At 37.3% G+C, this 26564-nt stretch overlaps 1 pseudogene; it reads right to left on the reverse strand.

Moving 5' to 3' along the window:
• Window positions 1-1207: 1207 nt before the first annotated feature.
• On the reverse strand, window positions 1208-3237 carry LOC117724712 (G protein-coupled receptor kinase 6-like; annotated as a pseudogene).
• Between the last annotated feature and the right edge of the window lie 23327 nt (window positions 3238-26564).

Below are 26564 nucleotides of genomic sequence, written 5' to 3' on the forward strand. Positions count from 1 at the left end.
TTTCTTCAAGGGAGGCTCCTTTCTCTGTGATAACTCCAGCTTGTGTCAAGTCGACACAAAACCAGCCAGTACAAATGTATAATTCATCTTGTCCACCATTATATGCTATAATGACAGAATAAATAACAAAAATAAAACTTTATTTACTTTATGCAAGTGCTATGCCCCATTAACTATAATATAGCCTTGTTATTTAATGAAAACCTTTAAATTTTCATTTTCTGACATTTCTCACAAGATATTGGTCCTATGTTTTGAGCATAAATAATAAAACATGTCCTGTTTTATCCATCAGAGCATCCACTAATACAGAAAATGATATAGGATTTCCCTTAGTTAATATGTTTGGTTTATACAATAAGTAAAATTCTTTTTTGAAGCTAAGAACTGCTTTTCTATTCAATAAACACTAAACAAAAGATACACTCTGGTGGGTCCTGATGCGTAAATTATTAGAATATTTTTCAAATAAAACAATTAACTTCTCCTTGTGTTGTTATGATGACATGCACTGAACCTTATGGTTCAATTCCCAGGATGCTAAATAGATTCTCAAGCCTTTAGGAGTAAAGAATATGGCATTAGAGGAACAAAGAACATGCTGTTAAATTGCCTCTGCACTGACAAAATATAGAGATTAAGGATGTTTTGGCTAACAAAGGCATATGTACAAAATACATACATTTCAACTGAGAAATAGTTCAACACCTTGCAAATAACTTTTATTCGTGAAACAGACTTAGCTGCTCATTTGTCTAGAAGACACTTTTATATTTATTGAAATAGTGTACATATGTAGCTACTATAAGAATTGTTCATTCTATTAAAAGCTGCTTGAAAACCACTTTGGCTTCTCTTGCCAGCTCCTGGCTCTCCTGGCCAGGGCTGGTTGCCCTGGGGTACCAGATCCAGGGTGGAATTAAGAGCGCTCGGCTAGCTATATATATCCGTACAAATACATAAATACATAAAGCCCCGTCTCCATAGAGAAGAGCTGAAGGGATGCACCTTTGTTCCAAGATGGCCCAGGCCTTGTCAAACTCAGCTGGGCCAGTGGCTGAGGAACGGAGGACACTGGTGACAGTTCCAGCTATGTTCCACCAACCACGACTTGCATGGACAATGGGCAACACCGCTGTGCAAAACTGTAAATGTCACTGAGAGTAGCTGCTACTGCCAACTGCAGGTGGGCGCCTCGGCCTGGGGGTTAGAGGCAGGTGGGGAGCTCTCCCTCACTGTCACTGCAGTTCCCACAGCAATCCTTAGGAGACTGAAGAATCTCTGTAGCAATCTCTTCTTGGGGTGCAGTGGGCTAGCCCTTCCAGTCCAGGTCTGGGGGAATAGCCATTGAGTTCCTGGAAGCACTCGGTCTCCACCATATCATTCTGCCAGGGGATGAACACCCTATCCGTGGCAAACTTCTGGTAGAAGTCTTGGTCTGTGGGCTCCAGATCCACACGTTTATCTGTAGAGAACTGTTCAATGTCCAGGACAACTTTGCAATAAATAGCCTGGGGATCAGGCAGTTTCTTGAAAAAGGGGTGCTCATTTACCTCACCGGCGCTACTCCACGACACCCCAGGCGCTCAGCAGGGTCATTGTTGAGAAGCTGAGAACGAGCTCAGCTTCTCAGCGAGCATGCCTGTGGGGAAAAGCAGTCTGTGTATTCCTCAGCCAGCCACTCCACCTGTTCACGCTTGTCTTTCTTCTTTCTCTGCTGGAAGAGTGACTGGCCTGCAATCATCTCGTACAGGAGGCAGCCTAGCGCCCACCAGTCAGGACTGAATGTATAGCGCTCATTCTTACCACCTCTGGAGCCATGTCCAGATGAACAAGCAGAGTGTGGACCAGGTCAGACCTCTGACCACAGCATTGCACTGGCCACCACCGACCTCCAAGTGAGACTTGTGCCTGTCTGTTATGGACTGAGGTCACCGCCGTCTGGTTGCCCAATGCTTTCACTCTTCCTCAACATTTGTCATAGTGTAATCAGAGACTTAGCTAACTGGGACCCATCAAACCACTGCCCAAGGTGGGCTGTTTTCTGCCTTCCAGCTCCCAGAGCACATTAATCCTTATTCTAGGTTATAGCCTGAAGACACCTTTTTCAGAAATGCGCCGATCCAGGCCATAGGAGGGGGTCAGAATTAGCTCTCCAACATTCCAGAATCCCTCATAAAGTAGACATGTGCCCAGCAATAATCCACCCTTCCCTGTGTGTGCCTATAAGGGGGCAGGGGTGAGTGTATATCATTGTGTGAAGAGAGTAGGGTAAGACTGTGCTTAAGCCCCAGACCCTAGCCCTGGCCTTTCTCAGACTGTGATGTCTGTTCTGATGCTAGTTAAGATAGCATGGGGCCATGAGGCCCTGGCTTTTCCATATTTAAAGCCAATGTAAGCTGCCATGTGTCTCTATGTGACCAATGTGAGCTGCCCTGTGTCTGTGAGAATACAGTCTGAGAACAAGGCTGGCCGGCCAAAAAAAAAACAAAAAGAAAAGAAAACCACTTTTTGTAGTGTAATATAGTTAATGCAGTAACTCTTACTAACTGTTCTTTATCAAAATCAGGTACTTTACTGCCACCTGCATAGAGCACTCTAAATGCATTGATAGCAGTAAAGCAGCAACTTTCAAACATGTATTACTCATCTGTTAGCTCATACACATACGAATAGTCATAAAATTTTATTGGTTTATTCACTTTAAAGTCATTAGATTTTCATCTTAGTACCCAAACCACAAAGTTTTAAAAGAGTATTACTCAAATATTTTAAAATTTCAACTTAAAGATTAAATTATGCTTCATATGTGTATGTGTATATATGTATGTGTATATGTAGATGTATACACACACACATATATATATTATATATATGCATATATATTTTTATGTGATTTATATCACAAAAATACATAAAACTCTAGTAAACCCACACATCTCTTAACTTTTATCTAACTCCAGCTGGTCAGAAACTCTTTTTATGGTGGTTTGAAAAAGAATAATTCCAGAGGATCATATATTTGAATGTCCCCAGTAGGGACAACTGTTTGGAAAAGATTAGGAGGTGTGACTTTGGTGGAGGGAGTGTGTCACTGGAATCCAGGTTTGAGGCTCAAATCTCACACCATTCCCAGTTAGGTCTCTCTGTCTCTTACTTGTGAGTTAGATAGACAAGATCAGCTGCTGCTCCAGCACTATGCCTGCCTGTTACTGTGATCTCTACCATGACAGTCATGGATTTACCCTCTGAAGCTGAAGCCTTGAGACATACATCTTTTATACCTTGCCTTGTTCCTTGTGTCTCGTCACAACAGTAGAAAAGTCATTAAAACACTTTATATAAATTGCTGATTCTTAGTACTTTAACCTTACAGCTCACTCCTCATTTCTTTCCCATAAACGTCAATCTAAGAACATAACTATTACATAATTATCATTTCAGATAAAAGTACGTAGAGTGAAATGTTCAGTTCAAACGTGTGAAAATTAATATATTAATAAAATGAATAAATTAATGCAAATTCTGACGTGCTGATGAGATGACGAACAAGAGCCATGGCTTCTTTCAATCAAATCTGTCATCATAACCCCCCATGTCCAACACATATTCTAAGTTTTATCCACAAATTTGGTTGGCCCATTTTCAAAAGTCATGTGAAAATAACCATAAAAATCTCCTTTCTTTCTACTGTCAACATTAGGAGTCTGTTTCAGAAACCTGTTCATTTATTGCTGTACTGTATTCAATCAGATAACCACTTCACAGTTTGTTAGTCTACTCTGTTGCCCATTGAGTCATTTCAAAATTTGTGATATTACAAGAAAGATTTCTACAAATCTATGTCCACAAATATGTACCTGTATATAACTGAGGCTGTCCATTTTTTTCTATAACCTTTTGTCAGTCCAAGGCTGTTTCCCACGAAGGTTACTTTCCACAAGCTGATTGCCAGGAATATAATTTGTATTATTTTTAGATCCCCTTATTATATACGATGATCCGATTGTGTATGGTTTTTGTCCACTAGATAACACATGGTATCAAATAAAAACCCCTGAACATGGTTATATCTTTGTGAGTTGTTGGCCAACAGAGTCATATGGATTCCCAATCATTGGAAGGTACTGAAAATTTTCTTAGTGAATCTCTAGAATAGTGATTTTTTTTCAATCTTGCTAATACTATGACCATTTAATACAGTTCCTCATGCTGTGATGAGCACCATAAAACCATTTTCATTGCTACTTCATAACTCTAATTTTGCCAGTACTGTGAATCAGAATGTAAACATCTCATACCTAATAAGATATACAGCCCAAAGTGGTCACTTTCTACAAGTCAGCATTCGCTACTCTAGTACATGACAGTAAGACTCTGTTGCTGAAGATATCACACTCCTGACTTGCAGAACATGGAGAAATCAAACTCTTAATTACCTAAAAGTTTCACTTTTACAAGAGAGATTTTATTGCTTTAGAAGTTGTTATTCATGCTTCCAGAATAGAAAAGTAACTATCAATTTTACTCGGGGTTATGCAAGTGACAGTAAGGGCTTACTTTACAACATGTGCCCACCTATACAACTAGTGACACAAATGGTAGGAGCGTAACCAACTACTCTGGAATAAGGACCCATTTCATTTGATGAAAAGCATTCCTAACATTGTTAACATGGACAGGAATCTGGCTAGTTTTCATATGGGAAAACCAAACCAACTACTATTGTCCTTCTAAATGAACACAGTACAAATGATTCATAATGATTCATTGCTATCCATGTAGATTATAGTGCTTCTCTCCAACCCTCACCAGAGAAGCTTCTTTATGCAGATGGTAGTTAACAGATAAGCCCTCAATTGTTTAGCAGGTAGAATGTAAAAACTCTGTGCAGTGCTCAGACATGAATGGGAAGTATGATGTCCTTGTCCTCAAGGCTCACAAAGCATCACTGTAGAGGGAATGGGATGATTGTAAGAGCCAAAGTGGAGGAAAAATTAAGGAACCAGTATTTTCCACACAAACTAGGGCACTGGCACAAATGAATTCACAGGAGTTGTTAAAAAGCATGCACAAGATTTGTGCAAGCTTAAGCTAAATAAATCACAGCATGGAGAGGAGGCGATGGGTATAAAATACCATCAGAATTTTTTTATGACTTAGCCCCTGGTAAGAAACCATACAACATGGCCAATGTGTGGTTGGACAACAGAACTAGACTCAGTGGAGTAGGGTACGAGTCACAAGAAGAAAATTGAATTATCTCTAATAGTAGTGTAATGACACCTGTTATTTGTTCATTATTTGTTTTTTGCCTTCTCTTTTTTAGTAGATAAAATATCAGTTTCAGTTCTCATTAATTTATATGATGTAAGCTATAAATCTTTAAATACTTATATCTGAGGGGATATAATGACAGTCACAATAAACATTTATAATGTCTACCAAGAATATGACTAAGACTAGCATGTAAAGTAAATCATTAAGAAGGATTTAATATCCTTGTTCATAGCATTTTCAGTTTACTAATATATATTAGTTATATATATATATATATAAAACATATTACATATTACATGTTAAACGTTACAAATTACACATTGCAAGTTGCATGTTGTATGTTGCATGTTACACCTTACACACTATACATTACATATTTATTATATGTTATATATTATATACATTGTATATTATATGTTATATGTCATATGTTTGTTATATGTTATATGATACATGTTAGTTATATGTTATATATTATATAAGAGAGATAGCTTAAATCATAATATATTGTTGATTTGTTTTAAGCAGTCATTTTTTAAGATTATATCTGCCTAGACAGAGTAATCAGCCCTTAATAATTCTGCATCACTAAGGTCTGTCAGATGATTCTGGGCCAGAAGGCTGAAGATTTGATGCTCCAACCATTTGGTAGTATAGGGACTTCCAGGTGTTCAGAGGTCTCTATAAATTGGCTAAGTTTTAGAAGCTATGCTTAGTGCTTCCCATAATTTCAGTTTACTCAGTCATTCTGGATTTCTGACAGGGTGAAGACCTATAGTCTCATAGACAATCCTGGCTATTTACTTTGAGAGAACAGATCTGAGTGGATGGTTTTCAGGTGACATTCATTCAAAAGCCAAGAAAAAAGCCAGGTTCAAAACTAAGTGCTTTAGTTAGGACAGATGACAGAGGTTCTGGTTAGTCAACAAAATGATGGACTGGGTATTAAGACTATCTTGTACCTCACCAGTACAATTAGGATTAACTATGCTCTAATTGTATTTTGAGAGAAAAGTTTTATTTTAACAGGAAAGGTAAAGCTAGGTGATGAAAAAGAGAAAGGGGGGGGGCATGGAGGCAGATGTTCACGTGTCTCCACCAGTCACAGATAGTTGATATATCTAGGCTGGGTAGTGGGTTACACTTCTGATTGAGCATTACCGAACTTATAAAGTCTGTGATTAACATTTAAAAAAATGTATAAAAGCAAAAAGGAAATGGGGGCATGGGATAAGGGTTTTCTAGGGAGTGGAAATGGGGAAAGGGGATGGAATCTGAAATGTAAATAAAATATAAAATAAATTAAAAAAGAAAAGAATGATGAATGTTAGTTCAATATTTAGCATTTGTAAGGTTCATCATGTTTCCAAGTCTAATATGCAGTGCTTCTCATGCATTTGATGAACCTCCATGTATTTTCTGTCGTCTATGTATCTGATGGGCACTGGTTCTTGAACTCTCTGAGTTCCTTTGCTCATCTCTTGTTTTTACAGGAAAATCTTGCCATTTTTACATGTAAATCTACTCAGGTCATGCCTCCTTGCCTTGATCACGTCTGTCATTGTCTGCACAGGGCCCACAGTGTTTCTATATGGCCTTTGCTCCTGTAAGGATAAACATTAGGTTTAGAGTCCAGCTTAAGCTTCATTAAACAGCATTTCGCATACTCAATCCAAACGTTGTTTTCAGTTACTGTGTCTTTTCAATGAGAACTCATTTCTCAGTTCCTAATCATTGAGACTAAATACCTATGTTAGAACCATGGAGTATGTCTCAGCTGGGTAGTATTGGGTAGGTCCAAACATTATTTGTTCTTCAGATGGAAGTTGTACTGTTTCCCAAGTCTTACTTTATAGCATGGCCATGCAGGAATCTGCCTTGGTTCCCTCTTCTGACCACTGAAGCTCCTCTCCTCTGCAAGCTCTAGGGGTTGCATCCTACAGGATTTCAATGTTTTTGTTAAGTGAACATCAGTTGACTCCCATTCACTAATAATTGTTTTACTCCCCGGGGTTTTTTAGTTTTTATTTCTTGGAACCCAGAGGTTACTTCTCTAGCTAAAAATCCCCCAAGTACAAAACTCTGCCCAGAGTCATCAGTGAGATCCTTTCAATTTAGCCCTTAATGACATCTTGTTCTTTTGTTTCTTATACACTGGGTACATTTTTCTGACTAATGTTTTTTGTTTTAATTATATTTTCTATAGATTCATTAGAGTACATGGAAATTAGGGAATTTTTCACACATAGTAGTATATTAAGTTTTCAACAAAATTAGATAAAACATAATTAAAAATTTCCTTGATTATAATTTGGTGCCTTAGCACATGGATTCAATCTATATGTCCTCAGTAAATTTTGGGTATTATTTTTATTTTGACAGTATATTAATGCTATCTTTTTATATTAAAGAGAAAAAATAAGATTTTGTTTTCCTAGCACTTTTGTGTATTTTTGGAGACCCATTTTCTGTGTCTATTATATTTCATGTGTATGATATTAACCTACATGCAAATCTGTTCTCCTATTCGTCTATGCTATAATTTTTTTTATAAAATTAAATTGAACATAACTAACTTTCATTAGTTATACTTTGATGTCTATTATTGAATTCAACATATATTCCTAATTACTTTGTATGGCTATTTGGGCTAGAAAAATTTCTTGATTTATTTTTTCATTCCAAGTAAAATGGACAGAAAATTTAGTTCAGGCAAAGTGATTATTATTATTATAGACTTTAATGAACTAGGAAGACTAGGATAAAGGCCTTTAGAATATAAATTCTTCATGATTTTAAATGAAAAAGGGAAAGTAGGCAGCTCAGGTAGACTGTTCAGGTAAAAAAAGATCTATACAATTGTGGACTAAAATATAAATATATCAATGTAGCCCAAGAGCTGTACTGCTGTTACAGGGACCGAGAAGAAGCAGTATCTACCCAAGCCTCTTATTTCTCTACCAAAGGTGATCTTATGAACAAAGTAAGATAATTCAAGACTCCATATTCCCTTTTCACAAAAGGTAATTTAAATTGTGAGGTGATATTTTCTAAACTAAGGACCCTCCACAATAGAGACATTATAATTTTTTGACTTGCATCCATGAGAAGTTGTAAAACAACTAGCCCTTTTCCTAGTGTACTGGTCAGGTTTTTTTTTTTTTTTTCATTTTAGGATGGTAGCTGGCATCTTAGATGACTTAAGAAATTGAATCTTCTGAATTTCCAAGTAACTTTCCATAAAATTAGTAAGATATTCTGTGAATAAATGATAGAATATACTAGTTCAGTCATATTGTACTGGTTATTTCTTTATGAAGATGATTATAAATTAATAACATTTCTTTAGTAGGTGTAGCCAATTTGCCCTTATATTTGAGATTGAGTAGGCTCTGTTTTTCAATAAACTCTATTTATTATTTTGGTTATACACATATCTATATTTGATTACACATTTGTATGTAGATAGATACATAGTATATAGATACATAATTTGCAAAGTTTTATATTGTCTAATATTAGGACTGTAAATAATTCTCCATTTTATTTAATACTACTCAAACTTAAAAATAAAACCATTCTGTGTTTTGTCACTGTGGTTTATATTTTTATATTATGAGGAGATGCCTCTCTTGTCACTAATATGTCCCTAAACCACAAAGCTAGCTAACCTGCTACCAACAATAATTCCATGATAGGTGTCTCATAAATCCCCATTCAAGATTTATTCAGTCTCTGAGTTCTGTTCTGGAAGTCCTTTACTAACAGACACCATCAGTGGTTCTGTATTTTCGCTACTGTGAATAATTCTGTAATGCAAACAGGAGATCAAGAGTCTCTAATATATCAATGATACAACATCTTTGGACACATATGCTGAAGAGTTATATTTGGAACATAAAGTAGACCTAGCTTTGGAGTCTTTTGAATAGTGTCTAGATAATTATATTCATAACTACTGTATTAATGTTCCTATCCCTGATCAGTGTGTGTTTGTCTTCACAATTTTGCTAGGAGAGTGTGTGTGTGTGTGTGTGTGTGTGTGTGTGCGCTCACGTGCACATTATAGGATTATCTCTATGTACTTTTATACTTTCATTTATCATTTCTCTGATGGTCATATGACCATTAGATATAACCATTATTTCATGTACTTGTTAGACATTGTTTTCAGTTGTTAGTTATATTAATATTTAAACATCTTGAACCACAAACATTATACTTATTAATGGTTTACAGTATTTGATACATACACACTGCTTAATGTTTAAATCAGGTTAAGTGTATTTAGGATGTCAAATGCTCATTGTATATTTACATAAAACATTTCAAAATCTGGGGGTTTTTTTGTTTTGTTTTGTTTAGCTTTTTGGAGCAATTTAGCTTGTCAAAACAATGCATAGAGGATTTTTGTTATCAGGGTCAGCACAGTGTTAATGATACACACAAACTTCTTACTCTCATCTACCTGAAGCTTAGGATCATTAAACCACTTTTTCCTTTTCCAAGGGACCAACTAAGCCTCAAGAAACCACCATTATTCTCTCAACTTCTGCTGTATTAAAAATCCCAGATATATGTGGATCATGTGGTACTTGTTATTCTTATGTCTAGCCTGTTTCAGTTAAAACCATGTCCTTTATGTTTATGTTTGTTGTTAAAATTAGCAGCATCTTCTTTCTTAAGGACAATGATATTCTATTGTGCAAAACCGCCGTGATTTGTTCATCTAACCATTTATAGATATGCATTGTTTCTAAGCTAGGCTGCTATCAATAATGCACCAGTCGATGTGCGGATTCAGATTCCTCTCTTGCATACTGATTTTGTATCCTTTGCTTATGTGCCCACTGTGAAACTATGAGATTTGAAGGCAATTTTATTTTTAATTTTTGGAGGAGGCAGCATACTGTTTTCTATAATGACTTTATTAATTTGCCTTCCCACCAACAGTGTGCTAGGGTTCTCTTTTCTCTGTAACCTTGCCAGCATTTGTTATCTATTGTCTTTTTGATAATAGACATGCTAACAGCTGTCAGGACATATCCTACTGTGCTTCTGATTCCCTTTTCTTGATGTTGAGAAACTTTTAACATACCTGCTGCCCATTTGAATGTTTTCATTAGGAAAAACTATCTATGTTGCTACATGAGATATTCAGAAAATGAATTCATTTTGACCTGTAAGTCAAGAAACATCTTTTGACCAAATGTGTTTCTAAACTGAAATTATGAGCTCAGTGCCAAGGAAACTACCATTTGTTCATGATTGCACATTAGCAATAAATCTGCACAATGTAATATAAATATAATTGAAAACTTCATGTGTTTTGAGAATTAAAATATAATTTTTGTGTAATTAAATAAAGACAGTAGAATTTTGTAAATAAATGCTAATCTACATACAAATCTGTTCTCTCATTAATCTATAATAAAATATTGCTTTTATAAAATTACATTAAACATAACTGACTTTCATTTGGCTATATTGTGGTATCTATTATTGAATTCAACATATATATTTCAAATTACATTGTATGACTATTTTAACTAGAAATTTTCTTGATTTATTTTCCATTTGAAATAAAATTAAAAAAAAATTAGTTTTCCAGCTATGGTTAAAGTCATCTAATAATGGTGGTCTCACACCAAGGAGGCTGAGAACCTAATAGTTGCCTGAATAGTTACCTGGGTCTTGTTAATCTGGTGCCAATAACCTAGATGACTCCCAGAGAGCTTCTGATCTTCAACGTACATTGGAAAACAAAAGACCCTGAGTTAATGCCAGTGAAGGAAGCAGTGAGGACAGCATATGGGGTCTAAAGATGTCCTAGAACTCTCCAAGGATAGCAATGGCCAAGTGACAACCCAACATGGACTTCTTCCATGGCTTTTTATCTTGGCAACTTCTGTAAAGTGCCATCCACATTTAGGGCAGGTTCCTTTTAAATTTACTACCCTGAAATCAATTACCAACAGTTGTGTCCATAAGCCAACCTGATACAGATACTTTGAGTCGTCTATCATATGATTAGAGATTGTATCAAGTTGACATTTAGAACTAGCCAGTACAGTATCTATTGACAAACACATAAGTAGTAAAGATAACAAACATGTATTATACAGTAGAATACTTCTTAGCCACAAAAAGATGAATCTTGTTATTTGAAAACATGTGAATGGATCTTATTTTAAAGAAAATAGCACAGACATAGAGAGGGAGATACCACACCTTCCCTCAAATCCACGGAAACAATGAAATGTTGACTGGAGTATGCAGTAGTGAGTCCTAAATTTTGGGAAGGATGTGAGCTGGTGGGTGGATAAAGGGGTTTAAATTTTTTAATTAGTTCTTAGTCATGTATTAAGATATCACACTGAACACAATATGCATAATTAATATATTTAACAACAACAATAAAATCCTAACTTAAAACTGGCTGAAGGAGCAAGGCTCCAGTGACTGCTCAGTGCTTAGGAGATGAGCTTCTATCTCAGCAGAATAGCATCAAGTCCCTAGCACCTAGGTACGATGGCCCACAGAGAGCTGGAACTCCACTTTCTTCTTCTGGACTCTGCAGCTACATGTACACAACATACAAACACAAACAAACACACATAAATAAATTAAAATAATGTTAATTTTTAAAAAGTCATCAATAGCAATAAGAATACCTAAATGTTACATTAAGCCTATGTTTGCATCATTTATAAGAGACTTACCTGAGCTCAGCAGCTTAGCCTATACAACCTAAGGAAAAAAATACTCTCTCAACAGGAAGATTTTATGAATTCATACAGATCTTTCTGAAAAAAATAAAGTTACCAATCCATACCTGTACTTTCTTCCTAACACAATCCAACATCCCAAAACAACTTCTGAGGAAAGATGTTTATAAGTCAGAAGTATTTTTTGTTATGACTGAGGTGGGAATTAAAAACTAGATTTCCTCTTTACTCATTGGAGTAAATAAACAATAGGACAAGAATGAGCAGAATTATCTTTCTTGTAGCTGATTTAGAGAAAAAAAACATAATCCTGTTATTTTAATCAGCACAGGAGACACCCTTCTTCAGAAGATGTAGCCCACTTCCTATGTTTGCACCAAACTTAATAACCATATCACAGAGATAAATGAACAAGGGCTGTATGTGAGCAAAAACCTAAAACAAATACAGAAAGTGAGCTATAATTGTTATGGGTCAGCACATTTTTCATTTGCTATTCCATATAAATAATATATAAAATAACTAACATGAAACTTTTCAGTGGGAGAAGAAATTGGGAATGGTTATTTTTTATTTTTACTATAGATTAAATTTTAAGTACACTCTCTTTACTTCTTTATAGACTTTATCTATGAAGCTGTTTAATTATGTTAGTTATATGAATTTTAAACATCATATATTTGCCTACTGCTGCACAGACTTCACATCTAAGGCATTAAATTATAATGTACTTTTGTTTGTTAGTGCAAAGACATGAGACACTTCTGCTCGGACATTGAAGCCTTGCATATACTGTTGATCTACTGAATATATCCTGACCACTGTATGATTGACAGTGGTCAATTGTCAGTCAAAATATATCCAGCCTTTCTGAATATATCCTGACCACTGAATTATAACAACCAAGATGGTTATCAAACCATACTTCCTATTTTTATAAGTACTGCTTGAGGTAAAATCAAATCAAATGTTACATCTATGATTTTTAATATCACGATGTTCCTTATTCAATGATATTCACTTTAATTTTGATTATGTATGTTTATGTCTTTGTTGACCATATGTGCTAGTAACTGTGGAGGCCAGAAGTTGGTGTCAGAACTTCTGCCCAGAGTTACAAGCAGTGGAGAAACATTTCCTTGGGTGCTAGAAACAGACCTGAGTTTAGGGGAAAGGGGCCATCAAAAGGACATACTGTGCCTGATTTTACCCTGAGCTCCTAAGACTTGGAAATAGGTCCTGATTCCCAGAGTCAGAACTAAGAGCCAAACAATACTTGGGCCATGGATAATACTTCAGGCATGCTATCATGGTACTTTTTTACTATCTGGCTGTTCATGCACCAAAAATCTATAAAAGCCCTCTCCTCCACGCAGCCCTCTGCCGTCTGTCTTCCCCTTCAGAGACACCTGACATTCTTTTCCTCTCAATAAATCTCCTGTGTGAGGTGTGTTGTGTGGTATGACTTTTCAGGATTATTTGGTTCTCAAGTGCTAAGATGCCCTTGTACCAGGAAAACACTTCACTGATTTCCTCTATTTTTGACCAGATGTTGATTAAATAGAAAAAAAAATTTTTAAGGAGTATCTAACCCTTGAAACCTAATGTGTTGAAATACCTGCCAAGTCAATACAGTGTCATTTATAGCAAAGTATAGATAAGAAAGAGAAATCCTGGCTGGGTGGGTGGGGGAGTACCCTCCTAGAGACAAAGAGAAGGGGCATGGTGTAAGGCTTTGCAGAAGAGAAAACTGGGACAACATTTGTAATGTAAATACATAAAATAATTAATAAAAATAAATAAAAGTGGGTTAGAAATAAATCAAAACAAAACAATAACAGCAACTATAACAAAACCAGAAAGAGAAACAAAGTTATCTCTAAGTTAACCCTAACAGAAACTGTTTTAAAAATTCATTTGATAGAAAGAATTCTTTGTTTCAAATGATTCTCTTAAGAGTGTAATTTGACATTTTTATAGCTTTACAATATTCTATTTTAGTCATTTCTTTACTCACAACCATTGCTCTTCTTCACTGTCTTACCCAACAATGATTGGTTTCATATAAATGCCTCTTTACATTCTCAGATCTGGGTTTCTTTATTTCTTTGTATTTTTCATATTGAGTCATTTATTTAAACTGATATGTGAAATTTGTTACTACCATCTGCAACTTATACTACTTACTTTACCAAATCAAGTCAGAGCAAAGGCTAACAAATCATTTAATATTATGTAAAAAAAAATGTTCTATAAGATGATTTTGCATGCATTCTATTCCATCTCTACTAAGTCTGTGATATGCTATTTCCCCAACACAATAGAGTGAGTCTGGAGATATAAACAAACAGAAACATTACCTTTTATAAAAGTTTCACCTCATTTTCTAGTGCTGGTACTCTCAATAAAAGATGAAATATCGAGTTCAGATAGTCTAGTAGACCATCTAATCAAGCTTCATTGTTTCTCAGAGGCACAGCCAGGGATGGAGGATCCTACCAGTCTTGCCCACTACCAAGGATTTTTTTCTAGAACCCAGTCCTATCAGCTCTCCCTTTGGAGCTCTTCCCTGAATCCACCAGCCATTCAACTGAAGGCAACTTAAGACTGAAAGCAATAAATAAAACACATCTCATCACATTCGAAGGTCAAGTTGTAAGTTATTGCCAATGCTTGAGCTAGAATTTTTTCAATGTACTGCATAATTATGTGGACATTCTGTTCTGAGATACATGAACAATAAGATTCATTTAAAGTTTGGAAGCAAATTTGAAGCTATATTGAATAATGGCAACCTTAGATCAGTTCTTCCTGCCAAATACTTCCTGGCATAAAATGACTTTCTACTAGCACCTTTCAATGTATTGAAGAATTACTCTGTAATAAAGTATTTACAAATAATAGTATTTTAAAAATTTATCCATATTATTGACCTGATACCACAGAACACTTAGGAGTTTTACGTGGCATTACAAAAATCTCTTTTACTGTGTTTAAAGTTTTATCATAAGAAAGTGAGCTACTACAGTCTGATTCAGGAATTCACAATTCTTTGACTCATATAAACCTGGTTTCCAAATGTAATGAAATAAGAAAATCACTTCAAACCCCATGCTACCATATTGATCATATGCTTTGGGTGAAACAACCAAAGCTCTGAGGTAGATAATGTTGCTTATACTTCTCCCTCTGACAACTAGGCAAGATCCAGTACAGAATTTTCATCAGTAAAGAATGCTGACCTGGGAAGTATATGGAAGGGGACAAGAAACATTTACAATACCAAGGGTCCACTTACTCTTTATGCTAGCAGTGGCTGAACTAATAAAAGTCAAGGGTTATTGAAAATATATCTTTCTATCTGTGGTATTTTTCTGTAGCAGTTATCACCACTGGGCCTAAGGGCTTTGACAAAGGAGCTTTTTAGCATGAAAGCTGCAAGAAGCAAGCCCCACAGCTGAAGAGTCAGAGGCCCAAGTGCTCCTTTGTAAAAATAAACTGGGAGGTTGTTAGGCACTTGTGTGCAGGAACCTCTTCCCCTAGGGGTCACAGATGCAACCTGCAGACTTGTTTTCTCTTTTCCAAGCATGGTGAGAAATGTGACCAAATAAGGTAATTCTACGAATAGCCATTCTGAACCTTTCAAAACTCCTAGCCACTGTGATGATGACTCTCCAAGGAAATAAAGGAGGGGAAGTAAATAGACTGTGAAGTAGAAATGAAAAAAAAATAAAATAAGAAAAAAGTTTCAGTTAAAATTTAGTGGCGATTAAATTTCTAACTTAAAACATCATAATTTTCAACATGTATCTCAAAATAATATTTGCAACCATGGAATAAGTGCAACCATATTATTAGTACTTCACATGTGATTTTAATTTCTTGTACGTGGATTATGTGTCTTTGTGGACAAATGTTTGGACATTGTATATCGTGTGTATGATTGTGTTTACGTGTGTGTGTGTGTGTGTGTGTGTGTGCGCGCGTGTAAGGAGAGCACAGATTTTTGTCAGTTGTTGTCTTCTGTTGTTCTCCTTACTTTTTAAAACAGGATCCCACGCTAAAAAGGGAGCACATCAATTTAGCAACACAACTTAGCCAGCAATCTCCAGGAATTAGCCTAGTCTCTACTATAATAACAGAAATGTGTCACCATGTCTAGCTTTTTACAGGTACACGCAAATAGCTTGGCAAGCACTTTATACACTAAAGTATCTCACATTTTCCTTTTTATTTCCTCATGACTTTTAAAGTGACAGACTGGCAATAATGAGTGTATGATCAGGCTATACGGTCAAGGCAAGCACAAGGACTGACTGACATGAACAGTAATTAGAAGAGTCAGAGGAAAATAGGTTCATCTACCTGATGTGTGGCCTCTTCAGCAATGACTCATGGATTTTATTGAAAATTTCATACATAAGTATTGGACCTACAACATTCCAAATTATCCCTGTTCCCCATCCAAATATTCCTGAGAACCCCCATTCACTCTCAAATTCATACTTCTTTAATTTACATTCTTATACACACATACACACTCTCTCACACACACACATGTAAACACAATCTGTCTAGGATTCTTATATGAGTTTAGGGCTGGACACTTGAGATTAGAAAACTCACCAGGGAGTTCTTGCATTAAAAAGCTGGTTTTTCCTCCCTCAGCAGCCATTAGTTGCTACAGCTATTTATCTAAGCATAGAGCTTTTAAAGATTTCCCCCATCCAGACTGACAATACACTTTGTTTAGCTCTTGTTTAGGCAGCCATATTTTTTTGATTTTATGGGTGCAGCTTTATTGTTATATACAGAAGGCACCATCTCATAGTCCGAAGGACCTAGCCCTTTGGTCCTTAAAATCTTTCCATCCATGTCCCCATTATGTTCCCCAAGCCTTAGATGTGGGGGATATATTGTAGATTTACCAGTTGGGTTTTGGACACCCAAAAGTCAGTGTTTCTTTATATTTTGACAAGTTGTAGGTTTATAAAATGGTGTCCATAAAAGAAGTGTTTTTTGATGAAAATTGAGCACTGTACTTATCTGTTGGCCTAAGAGTATTTACTAGAATAATAAGTATTAGTTGGGGATTCTACTGGTGACAATAAGAGGTTCTTCTTCATGATCTATAACCTTATTAACTTTGTGTAGTTGTCATATTTACACTATCATGCATAAATTTTCTCCTGTTGAGCTGACTTTGTATACAATTAGACACCTGCTGTTTGCTCCAAAGACATGAGTACCACTATTTATACTCTTGGGTGGTATTTGCTGTGCTAGCGATTATGTGGTTTATAGTCCAAAGCACCCTACTACCCCTTTGTCTTTAGTTCTCACTCTCCCCCACACATAATCTTCAATTCATAGTTTGGAATTGTTTGGTGATGATCTGTGAGCAGTTTACTACTTTATGGAACTCTGGAGGAGCCCCTTGCACAGTTCATCCTCCCTTACGTTGATATCAGAAAGGCGGATCTGCCGAACCTACTGACATCACACATAGGTGACAGGGACCCACACATCTGTGCCCATGGCAACATTTCTCAGAATCCACTTAGCTTACTTCCCACCTTTACCTGCAGGCTTCTACATCACAATTCACATAAAAGGCGGACCCCTCTGACATCTCTTGCTCTTTTCCCTCTTCAGCTTTGCCACCACCTTTGCTCCCTTCCCCTCACAATAAACCCCATGTGGAATTGTATTGGCCTGATGTGGTCTGTTAGGACGAGAGCCGGGATTCTAACGCAACACTGGTGCATTGGGCAGGAATCACTACCCAAAAGTGCTGAGGAGTCCAGGCACTGCCTGCTGGCACGACCACGAGAATTGACTGTAACCAGTAACTGTGCCACGTGGACTGCTGCTGCCACTGCCACCACTGCACTGTGTAGATTTCCACCACTGGTGCAGACCACCACCACCCACTGCTGCGAGACTCATGGACATGGACTTCTACCACATGAGCTGTGCTGCCACAGAGCTAGCCTCTGCCACATGGGTGACGCAGTCGGACAAGCTCATACCAGCCATACAGTTCCACTTTTTCTGCTACGAGACAGCAAAAACTCTCAAAAACACACCGGCATATCAGTAAGGTGTTTTTCCAGTCAAGGTGAAGGACCTTAAAGCCCAGATAGGACTTAGCTAGCCTCTTTTGGGGGTGGGGGGCTAAGGGGTTGGCATTTCAATGTCATGGTCCTTATAACCAGTCTCCTAGCTAACCTACAAAATAAGACTTAGACCCTTGGGGTGACTTCCCTTCTTGAAAGTAGTTCATAACCCCTCGGGCTCTTGCACCTATTCAGAAATTCCTAGATCTAGGTTGAACCACTTTTGGGCAAATCTGGGACTTCTCTGCCTTAGCCCCTGGGTGTTCATGTGATGACCTGAACATCTAGCCTGGCTGTACACTTGTTACTCGTTACTGAACTCTTCTCGGGATGGCAGTAAGAATAGTTCAGTAACATCTCCATCACCCAATGGGCACTAAATTGTCTTTGAACTTATCCCCAGGCACTCCACTGGGATGTCTCCTGGAAAATCTCAAATCACTGAAGTCAATGCCTGACTTGAGGGCATCAAAACTAGTACACCTCTGCAATAAGATCTGGATTCAGTACTCATTAGACAATAGCTCCATATTGCCACTTAATGGCACACTAGACCTAATTATTTTAAGGGATCTTCATACATACTGCCAACAGTCTGGTAAATGGAAAGAGGGTCCCTATGCCCAAGCATTATCTATCTTCACTCCAATCCTTGTATGTGTTCTGCTTGTTCCCCAACCAACTTCTCTTAGCCATAAAACCTCCACCAGATGATGCTACAACCCTCAATCCAGCTAACAACCTGCTTCCTTTCTGCTGCAGACCTGTTTCCATGCTGCCCACAACCCAAACTGTCACCTCAGTTTCTCCCTCTCCCCAGGATACAGCAGAGCCTACTAGCTAGATCTCTCCAAACCCCTCTTCTCCTCCTATAAGAGATGCAGGTAGATCCAATTACCCCTCCTATCCCGTGCTCTAAGGTCACAGCCAAACCCACAAGTCCTTCTCCTCCAGGGACACCTGAACCATCATCAGTCCCTTTATCTAAGGGAAGTTGCTGGGGTGGATGGTCCTGTCAGAGTACATGTTCCTTTCTCACTGAGGAACTTTCTCAAATAGAAAGCAGACTGGGTTCCTATGCTTTTAACTCCTCTACCTCTATTAAAGAGTTCCATTACATTACTCAATCTTATAGCTTGACTTTCTGTGGTGTACATATAATCTTTACTAATAATTTACTCCCTGATGAACTCAGGTGAGTTTGGGAAGAGGCAAAAACACACGCAAACAAAACTCATCAAACAGATAGAACATATCCAATTGGATCTGAGGCAGTACCTAACCAAGATACTCAATGGAATTATAATTTCACAGGTGGTATTTTAGCCAGAGATAAATTAATAATCTGCCTCCTGGCTGGTCTTAGTAAGGCATCCTTAAAACCAGTAAACTTTGAAAAACTCCAAGAAGTCATCCAGGAAAAACAAGAAAACCTATATCAATATTTAGAATGCCTCACAAAGGCTTTATTGTAATACACTAATCTGAACCCTGAAAACCCAGAAAGTAAACAACTTCTGATGACCTACTTTTTCCCAGAGCTACCCCTACATAAATGCTAAATTTAGGCAGTTGGAGAAGGGGCCCCTAATCCCACAGGCATAAGTCTTGGTGCTAGCCTTCAAGGTGTACCATGAGAGAGAAGAGAAAGCCCCAAAACAAAAATACCACAGGCTGGCAAAGACTGTCTGACCAGCCTCAGCTACTACCCTGGACTCCTGGTCTTCTAAGGCTCAGAGACCACCACACACCTGCTATAGATGGGGTCAACAAGGTCACTGGGCAAGGGCTTTCCCTACCCCCCATCCCCAAGGAAAGGGGGCTGTGTCTTAGGTGCCATCAGGAGGGATACTGGGCTGTCGATTGCCCTCATGTCATGCAAGACAAAGGGACAGAGGGACATCACTCTCAGGTAACCCTCCAGCTGATACCTTAGGCTTGGCTATAGATGACTGAAGAGGCCTGAGCTCTCTCAACCAGACTACAGTCATCAATAGCAAGAAGTTGTAGGTAGAAATCATGGTATGTGTGTGGCCTATCTCCTTCCTCTTGGGCATTGGAGTGACTTACTTGTTTCTGACAGAGTTTTGGGGACCCACCTTTCCCTCACAGTTTCCCTTCATCGGGATAGGAGGACAACCTTACCTTCCTTACCACAGGCCAACACTTAGTTGCATTTTTAGGGATGTACCTCTCACCCATTCCTTTTTGGTAGTGCCGACATGTCCTGTCTCCTCATTGGGATGGGATCTTCTAGTTAAGTTGGTAGCCTCTATTTCCTATCCCCTTCCCCCATTTGCCTAAACCCAAGCTCACCAACAGTTCCTCTGCTCCTTCTCCTAGCCAGTCAACCTACTCACACTAACATGCTGTTTCCTTTACCAGCTTCTCAGGTGGACTCCTGAGTTTGGGATGTCCAAAAACCCTCTGTTGCTAAACATCATTCTCCTGTTGCCATCCAGTTTCTAGACTTTACCAAGTACATCACCCAAACTCAATACCCTTTCTCTCTCTCCAGAGCCTCAGGGGACTTAAGCCTATTATTTCTGACCTCTTAATGAAAAAACTCCTTTGCTCCACCACTTCCCCCTTTAACACCCCTATACTAGCAGTTAAGAAACCTAATGGTACCTATCTATCACCTGGTTCAAGACCTCAGGCACATTAATTCTTCAGTGGTTCCCCTCTGACCCTTATACATTTCTTTCTATTATCCATTTCTATTTCTATTTCTATTTCTATTTCTATTTCTATTTCTATTTCTATTTCTATTTCTATTTCTATTTCTATTTTTATTTCTATTTCCCATTTCTCAGTCCTAGATCTCAAGGATGCATTTTTTTTTTTCTATCCCTCTAGATGCACAGTAACAGAATATATTTGCCTTTACCTGATCAGATCCTGATACCCACTTCTTTACCCAACTTACCTGGACTGTTCTACCTCAGGGATACGGGACAGCCCACGCCTATTTGGCCAGGCTCTGGCTTCTGACATACTCTCTCTATCTCTTCCTAAATCTAATATTGTGTTTTACATAGATGACATCCTTCTCTGCAGCCCCTTGCTAGATATTAGCCAAGCTGACACCTCTGCTCTTCTAAATTTCCTTTCCAGTCAAGGCTACAGGGTCCCATCTTCTAAAGTCAAACTGTCCACTCCTCAGGTCACCTATTTGGGACTAAAAATTATTACCACACTCCACATGGAACTTTATTGACCTGGTGTGGTCTGTCTAGACTCAAGCCATGAATCTAACACAACACCTTACTTCTCTTCTTTCTCTGTCATGTTTATTTCTTCCCCTCTTTCCATGCAGCAACTATGAAATGCAGTTGTGTCTGTGCTTCCACATCTGCCATGGAAGAGATTGCAGGAAAAGACCAGTAGTTACACACACTGCAAAAGGGTGGGTTTATTTATCACTCAAGGCATTTGTATCTAAGTAGGATCAACTTTAGTTTTTCAAATGATTGCCTTTCCTAAAAACAAATAGTTCCTCTTCCATAATCTGTGTAAACACTGCACACATTAATTAGTACTGGCAGTCAGCAAGGCTGAATTAAAACATCTCAATAGGAGGGACTTAACAGAATTCCCCATCTGAGAGGACTCTGGATCACTGTTAAACAGGAATTCCTTTTATTGCTGCCACATGCAGGATAGCCCCATCAACCTCCCACTGATATGAATGCAACTCTTAGAATTAAAGATAATGATGCTCCCAATCTCAGAAACAAACACTTCATTGTTTAATAATACCAGGGGATACTATGAGGCAGTCTAATCAAATAGATAACTCCATTAAAAATAAAGAATAATAGACATTAAACTAGAATAAGGATAATTTTATTTCTATTTCTGTGGAATATGGAGGAGTTATGAACATGTATTTCTACTTATAAGGAGAATCTTTATCTATCATACCCTATCAAAAATTTTTCTTGTTTTATTGATAATTTTATAGATAAGTACTGAAGTACTTATTATACCTACAACATTTCTATTTCTCCTGTTCTTTTCCTGAGTATCCCCATCACTCTCTCTCTCTCTCTCTCTCTCTCTCTCTCTCTCTCTCTCTCTCTCTCTCCTTCTCTCTCTCCTTCTCTCTTTCTCTTTTTTCTCTCTCTCATATACACACACAATCAGTCACACAAATCTATCTAGTGTCTTCATATCAACACTCATATCTCAATCACAAGGGTTGAACACTTGTGATTAGAAACCCTAACAGCTTTTGCAAGTACAAGAGTGGTTCTTCTATATGCTATCATTTGTGACTCTTTATTCATAGATAAGTATATATGCATCATATACAGTATGTTAGATTTCATGAGAAACACATATATTTTCTCATTTAATACCTGTAGTTTCCCAGTAAAAATGTAAGTATTTGTGCTTGAAAGTAATTCAACCGAGAAAAAGTGTAATGGAGGTTAAAGGTCAAGGCAAGTATGAAAGATAGTGTTGCAGGATACTTGAACACACTGTGAACCCCCAGATTCTGTTACTTACTGAAGAAAACAAACTTGTTGTTTTATGGCTCATTTCTAGCACAGAGCTTTTATCCAAGAGTTTCCTGTTTATTAAAACAATTACTTGTGGTGCAACTCAACCCTAGCACACACTCTTAGTCCAAGAACTAAATAAAGTAAACTCTAGGCCAAGAGGTGGAACAAGTAACCAGCTGACAGGGAGTGAACATAAGTAAACATAAAAGTAGATCTTTGAGTGGAAGAAGAAGAAGAGGAGGAGAAGGAGGAAGAGGAGAAGAAAGAGGAGGGGAAAGGAGGAGGAAGATGAGGAAGAAGGAGAAGGAAGAAAAGGAGTAGGAGAAGGAGAAGGGGAAGGAGAAGGGGAAGGAGAAGGGGAAGGAGAAGGAGGAGGAGGAAAAAGAGAAGGAGAAGGAGAAAAAGAAGAAGGAGGAGGAGGAGGAGGAAAAGGAGAAGAAGAAGGAGAAAAAGAAGGAAGAGAAAAAGAAGGAGAAGGAGGAGGAGAAAAAGAAGAAGGAGGAGGAGAAAAAGAAGGAGAAGGAGAAGGAGAAGGAGAAGGAAAAGGAGAAAAGGAGAAAAGGAGAAGGAGAAAGCTTTTATCTTCTGAGACATCAGCTCAGCTTGGTAAGAAGGTCAGCTAGGTGCTTTCTCTGCCTCTGAGCTAGCAGGCTTTCCACAACATCTGGCTCCTGGGTCTTGTAGATGATGCAGAAAGCAGATCCCCTACTGCATGGAGACTGATGAAAAAGGATAGACTGTTCATCAGACTGACAAACAGAAAACCTTGATGGTCAAATCTACTGCTGCTGAAATACAGATGATCAGGGCTTTAATTATGAAGTATCATTGCATCTTTGGATCTTCATAAGAACATTTGTATTTCTAAGTTTGTGGAATGGGTAATTATCTCTATTATAAAAGTTAAATTATCTGCAGTTTTTAGCTTAAACAGAAAAGAGGAAGATGTAGAGTAATCTACATGTTAATTCAGAACATGGCTACTCTGGCAAGGGATTATATATAAAGACCTTCTTGGTCTGTATGATCCAGCTGGAATAGAATAAAGACATGCTTTTAATCTCAAGAGACAGAGGCAAGCAGATTTCTGAGGTCAAGGCCAGTCAATTACAGAGCAAGTTTCAGGTAAGTAAAGCTTAGATCCAGGAGTGGTGGTACACACCTTTAGTCCCAAACAATAAAGGTAAAGTTACTTTTTAGAAAGAAGCACCATGTTTGAAAGCTTTATGTAATTGAGTGGCAGACAAAAATGATAAATTAGAGAAAGGTTTGACAGAATAGAATATGCCCAATTCTCACAAGAAGAGAGAAGAAAGGGAAGCTACTTAAGGAGCCACACAGAAAAGAGAGGAGAGAGACAGTTTTATTGGAAGAGTTTTACAAAGACAGGAGAGAGAGAGAGAGAGAGAGAGAGAGAGAGAGAGAGAGAGAGAGAGAAAGAGAACAAGCTAGATACAGTTGAAGACAGAAAGAGCCAGAAGATTAAAACAGATTGAGACAAAGCCGAGCAATTAAGGAAAAGCCAAGTAAAGACAGATTGAATTGGTCAGCTTGGAGAGGAATTGTGCCAGAACAGCTGATTTGAACCAGCAAGTTAGAGCTCAGACAGCAGTAAAAAAAAAAAAAAAAAAAAAAAAAAAAAAAAAAAAAAAAAGGTGAACTTATTCAGCAGTAAGCCTCAGAAGCTAGAAACATTCTAGCCCTAGATAAGCTTCCAGGCTAGAAGCTTCCAGGCCTAGGCCTAGGTTAACAAAATGAAGCAGTAAACCTCAGAGATAACTATTACATCAGGAAAATGAAAGTTACTTTTACAAGATAAGGCTATCTCAATACAATGTTCAAAGCTTTTCTTAATCATACATTACATAATGAGGGATGCAACAGTTAAATCTTTTTCCAGCTTCCATAACTATGAATGCTTGTATCTGCATGAATTAAATAATCTATATAGTTTTTGTGAGTAAAATATTGACAACTTATCTCTGAAAATTTTGTTTTTACTTTGTTAAATGTTCTTTTACAAGTGATTATAATTCATTTGTTTTATTTTAATAATTATCTTTTAAGTCAGTAATTATTTGCTTTATTAATTTTTACATGAAGTTTAGAATTTGGGAGAACTTCAGGAGAAACAAATTATGACATGTAACTATTAGCATTTCAGTAGTAAATCTTTTTCATATGATAAGACTTCTTTTATTACTTACTAAATATACCTTTATATAATTTAGCAAATAAAAACTAATATTTAAATGGTATGTTATTATAATTTTTTAAAATTCTTACTAAATAATCAATTATTACTTGAGAATTAGTATGCAAAATTTCTCCTGAGTGTCTAATAAAAATGATTTTACGCCTTCTATGTATTACTTTATTTGAAATTTGTTTCCAAAATGTTTCTACATATAACAAGTAATTTGGTTTTCAATTAGAAAAATCATTTAGAGCTTATTTTTTAAAGGGATAAAATATAGGAAAACAGTGGAGATAATAGCAGAAGTGATGTTGAAGACATTTATGTAACAGTGACAAGCAACTTGGAGTTAAGGCAGTAACATTTATCAAAACTTTTAGAAGTGAGTGGGTCTTACCTCTGAATGTCATGTCATGCATATTCAAACCACCACATCTGCCATAGAGAAAAATATATGACATTATTAGGAAAACGGGCTGAGTGGGAGACTGTTATGTTACGATGGAATATTCCAGACTCAGAAAGGCAAGTATAACATTGACTTCCATGCATTATACTCATGTATGTGTGTGAATTTTTCAAATGACTATAGGACTTTACAACATGAAGGTAGAGTGTTAGGACTTCAGAAAGGAAGGAAATTAACACAGTGGGGAAGAGTTGATTAAGAGGGATAATAGCGTAAATATGAGCAAAGTACACAATGTGCATGTGTGAAGAGTTCGCAGTGAAGTCTGTTACTTTGTAATGTCATAGAATAAGCCTAGTGAATTCTTGACTAAGAGACAGTCAAGAATGTGAACTCTGGGTCAAGGAAAATCCCCTGTTATCATGTGGAAGACAAAAGTAATTGAACAAGATATTCATTGTTAATATCTACATAGATATGCATTCACGGAAACAGGTCCCTGTTCGCACATGCACCTGTACCCATGGCAATACGTATATTTGCACATACCATACACATATGCAGCAGACTCAGAGGAGAAAACAAAGTGACAAAGAAAAAAGTGAAAAGCAATGTGTTTGCATGTGAACAGCTCAAAAAAGAAGAGAAGGAAAGAAGGAAGAAGGGGGAGAATAAACACAAAGGCCAGATTATTGCGCTTGGTAGATCATAAAATAATTTTTCAAGTTGGAAGGGAAAAAGCCCAACACCCCTAGATGCAGACACAGAGTAGGCAAGATGAACTTGTGTAAGCTGTCTGTTTATTAATCAGTGTTTTTGCATTTGATTGTGTGTTCTGGACACTCAGAGTAGGAATTTCTGGTCAATTCCGTGCTCTCCTTTTCTAAAATAAATAAAAAATAAATAAATGAGTACATTTTAAAGAGAACACAGTGTTAGCAGAACTATCAGCACTCTTTCATATTGAGCTTTGTCAGTGCACATGCATTCATGGGGGAGAACAACCTTACCATGACGGTTTGTCCAGGAAGCACTTACTCAAATAGTTCTCATGTTTTGTGTGGACATAAGGCAAGGCAGTATCTCTTTGTCTCTGGAAGATCATGTGACCTTCCAGTTTAGACCAATAAGTAGAAGAGTCAGTCATCAGATACAACAGGATGCTCTTACCAACACAACATCCTCCACGTCTATCTTTTTGTGAAATGATAAGTGAGGAAGCATTATTAGGAATGAACCACACCACGCCTTTTATCTCAGCACTTTGAAGACACAGGCAGACAGATCGTTACATTCAAAGCCATTTTGATCTACAGAGCA

This window comes from Arvicanthis niloticus, chromosome 20 (assembly GCF_011762505.2).
Source record: "Arvicanthis niloticus isolate mArvNil1 chromosome 20, mArvNil1.pat.X, whole genome shotgun sequence".
Lineage (NCBI taxonomy): Eukaryota > Metazoa > Chordata > Mammalia > Rodentia > Muridae > Arvicanthis > Arvicanthis niloticus.